The sequence below is a fragment of the Cyclopterus lumpus genome, chromosome 5, assembly GCF_009769545.1.
Source record: "Cyclopterus lumpus isolate fCycLum1 chromosome 5, fCycLum1.pri, whole genome shotgun sequence".
NCBI lineage: Eukaryota > Metazoa > Chordata > Actinopteri > Perciformes > Cyclopteridae > Cyclopterus > Cyclopterus lumpus.
This window is the reverse complement of record NC_046970.1, coordinates 10,252,226-10,256,416: the sequence shown is the minus strand read 5'-3', so window position 1 is coordinate 10,256,416 and position 4,191 is coordinate 10,252,226. Positions and strand designations below refer to the sequence as shown.

Genomic DNA, 4,191 nt, shown 5'->3' with positions numbered 1-4,191 from the left:
GTGGTGTTCAACGTATGGCTCGAGAAGGTCTTTAATAAATGACTAAAGTCATATGCATCCCGGGGGCCAGAGCGGGCAACATTGAATCTTGTTTAAAACTGCTGGCTAAAGATGAGCGTAGTTACAGTAAGATTATAATACACGCCGGCGGTAATGACTCTCGACTGCAGCGGTCGGAGGTCACTAAAATTAATGTGGAATCGGTGTGTACTTATGCCAAGACAATGTCGGACACCGTAGTTTTCTCTGGCCCTCTCCCCAATCTGATCAATGATGACATGTATAGCCGCATGTCATCATTCAACCGCTGGTTGTCCAGGTGGTGCCCAGCAAACAATGTGGGCTACATAGATAACTGGCAGACTTTCTGGGGAAAGCCTGATCTGATGAGTCGAGACGGCATTCATCCCACTTGGGATGGAGCGCGTCTCATTTCTGCAAACATGGCCAAGTTGATTAACGGACATAATCCATGACCCAGAGTTCAGATCGGGAAGCAGAAGCAGAGTTGTAGTCTTGCACCCTTCTCTGCACTTCCATCCGAGCAGTTACCCACCCTTAACCTTAACTCTATAGAGACTGTGTCTGTCCCACGGCCACTTAAATTATTAAATCAAAAGTAACCAGAAGAGGAGTCATACAAACACTACTGCAACAGTGCAACAAAACAGGATAATTAAATGTGGACTCCTAAATATTAGATCTCTGTCATCTAAAGCTCTATTAGTAAATGATTTAATATCAGACAATCACATTGATTTATTGTGTCTTACTGAAACCTGGTTGAGCCATGAGGAATATGTCAGCCTAAATTAATCAACTCCTCCAAGTCATATTAATACTCACATTCCTCGAGGCACCGGCCGAGGAGGTGGAGTAGCAGCCATCTTTGACTCAAGCCTATTAATGAATCTTTAACCTAAACTAAACTACAACTCATTTGAAAGCCTTGTTCTTAGTCTTTCACATCCAACCTGGAAAACATTACAGCCAATTCTATTTGTTATACTGTATTGGCCACCAGGTCCATATTCAGAATTTATATCTGAGATTTTAGGAGGAGATTTTAATATTCATGTGGATGTTGATAATGATTGCCTTAGTGCTGCATTTATCTCATTATTGGACTCGATTGGCTTCTGTCAGAGAGTACAGAAACCCACTCACTGCTTTGGCCACACCCTTGACCTTGTTCTTGCATATGGCATTGAGCATTTGGAGGTCTTCCCACAGAACCCTCTTCTGTCATACCATTACCTCATAAGTTTTTAGTTTATACTCCCGGAGTGTACGCCGTTTCTACACCAGATGTCTAACTGACAGTGCTGTAGCTACATTTAAAGAAGTGATTCTTTCTGCATTTGATTCAATACCACGTCTCAATGTGACGGAGGACTCCTGTGCTAACTTTAGTCCGTCCCAGATTGATCATCTTGTCGATAGTGCTACAGGCTCACTGAGTGACACTAAACTCGATAGCCCCCCTGAAGAAAAAGACAGTGAGGCAAAGGAGGTTTGCTCCCTGGTATAACCCTCAGACCGGCAAACTAAAGCAAACTTCACGAAAGCTCTAAAGCATATGGCGTTCCACCAATCTGGAAGAATTACGCTTAGTTTGCCTAGAGTCTTAAAACATATAAAAAGGCTCTCCGTAATGCCAGAGCAGCCTATTACTCATCAGTAATAAAGAAAAATAAGAATAACCCTAGGTTCTCTTTAGCACTGTAGCCAGGCTGCCTGCTCTGTGGAGCCGTGTATTCCAATAGACCTCAGTAGTAATGACTTCATGAATTTCTTTTAATAAAAAGATTTTAACTATTAGATGCAAGATTGACAATCTCTAGCCCTCATCCAGTGCCGATCTGTCATCAAGTGGCGTTGCCTTGGAAACGGCTGTATGCCCTGGTGTATATTTGGATGGATTTTCTCCCATTAACCTAGACCAATTGTCCTCAACGGTTTCTACTTCTAAACTGTCTACCTGTCTCTTGGACCCCATCCCAACGAGGCTGCTTAAAGACGTGTTGCCTTTAATTGGCACCTCCCTGTTGGATATTGTTAATGTGTCTTTGCTAACAGGGCATGTACCACATTCCTTCAAAGTAGCTGTAATTAAACCTCTCCTGAAAAAGCCCACTCTTAATCCAGAGGTGTTGGCTAACTACAGACCGATCTCTAACCTTCCCTCCCTGTTATGTGGGGCTGCAAACAGGACACTGGACCCAAACGCCGTCAACAATGGAAAAGCAACTTTATTGCTAAACAGGATTCCAAAAACAGGCTTCAAAAACCAGGATACAAAACAGTCTAACACACAAGATCTTCCACGATCTAGACAAGACGAACCGACCAAGGGGAACGACATGAACAGGACTTAAATACAGAGGGCTGGTGCAGGTGATTGGACACAGGAGGAAACAATCAGGGACAGGGCAGACAATCACAGGGACAGGAAGTGCAGAGAAACAGGACACGAGAGACAAGGACTTCAAAATAAAACAGGAAACACGACAACACTACAGATCCTGACACTCCCTCTCTAAGATCCTTGAGAAAGTAGTCGCAAATCAGTTGTGTGACTTTCTACATCAGAATAGTTTATTTGAGGAGTTTCAGTCAGGATTTAGAAAACACCACAGCACAGAGACAGCACTGATGGAAATTACAAATGACCTCCTAATTGCATTAGATAAAGGACTCATCTCCGTACTGGTATTATTAGACCTTAGTGCTGCGTTCGACACCATTGATCATTTGATCATGACATCCTATTACAGAGATTGGATCAGTCGATTGGCATTTCAGGTACCGCACTAAGTTGGTTTAAATCATATTAATCAAATCGATCTCAATTTGTATTTGTAAACGATGAAGCCTCAATGACCACCAACGTTACTCACGGAGTTCCACAGGGTTCTCTGCTTGGACCAATTTTATTTACCTTTTTATATATGCTTCCTTTGGGCAACATTATCAAGAAACACTCCATAAACTTTCATTGCTATGCAGATGATACTCAATTATATCTATCGATCAAACCAGAGGAGACCAACCAGCTTGCTAAAATTCAAAAATGTCTTAAAGCCATAAAAACATGGATGACCTCCAACTTCCTGGTGTTAAACTCAGACAAAACTGAAGTTATTTTACTGGGCCCTGAACACCTCAGGGCCCTGGTGATGTGGTTTCTATAGATGGCATTGCCCTGGCATCAAACACCACTGTAAAGAATATTGGCGTTATCTTTGACCGAGACTTGTCCTTTAACTCCCACGTTAAGCAAATCTCAAGGACTGCATTTTTTCATCTACGTAACATTTGATAAATCAGGCACATCTTGTCCCAAAAAGATGCAGAAAAGCTGGTTCACGCGGCGTTTGTTACTTCCAGACTAGATTACTGCAACTCCTTATTATCAGGCCGCTCTAATAAGTCTCTTAAATCCCTCCAGTTGATCCAGAATGCTGCAGCTCGTGTACTCACAAAAACTAAGAAAAGAGATCACATTACTCCTGTATTAGCTGCTCTGCACTGGCTCCCTGTAACATCAAGAATCACATTTAAAATTCTTCTCCTCACCTACAAAGCCTTGATTGGTGATGCACCATCATATCTTAAGGAGCTTGTAGTACCATATTGCCCAACTAGAGAGCTGCGCTCACTAAATGCGGGGCTACTCGTGGTTCCTAGAGTCCTAAAAAGTAGGATGGGAGCCAGAGCCTTCAGTTATCCGGCTCCTCTTTTATGGAACCAGCTTCCACTTTTAGTCCGGGAGGCAGACACAGTCACCTCATTTAAGAATAGACTTAAGACTCCTGTTTGATAGTGCTTATAGTTAGGGTTGAATCAGGTTTGCCCTGGTCGAGCCCCTAGATATGCTGCTATAGGCTGCTGGGGGATGTTTTAGGATACACTGAGTACCTATCTCCTCTTCTCTCTCCTTATGGATTCATTTACATCTCTGCATTGCACCTTATTAACTCTGCTTCCTCCCCGGAGTCTTTGTGACTTCATGTCTCATAGGGTCCATTGAACCTGGCGGTGTCTGATGCCTGGTGAGCCGGCCTCCCGTGTTGGCCCTGCTGATGCGCCCCGCCCCCCCTCCTCTCTACCTCCTTCTGTTTCATGGATTGGAGTTCCATTCATACATTGTCATATTCATGTAATGTGTTTATGTAACTCTGTAATTCT

General features: G+C 43.2%; 1 pseudogene; it reads left to right on the top strand.

Moving 5' to 3' along the window:
- The first annotated feature begins 681 nt into the window (after positions 1-681).
- LOC117731356 lies at positions 682-3,808 on the top strand (annotated as a pseudogene).
- Positions 3,809-4,191: the final 383 nt, after the last annotated feature.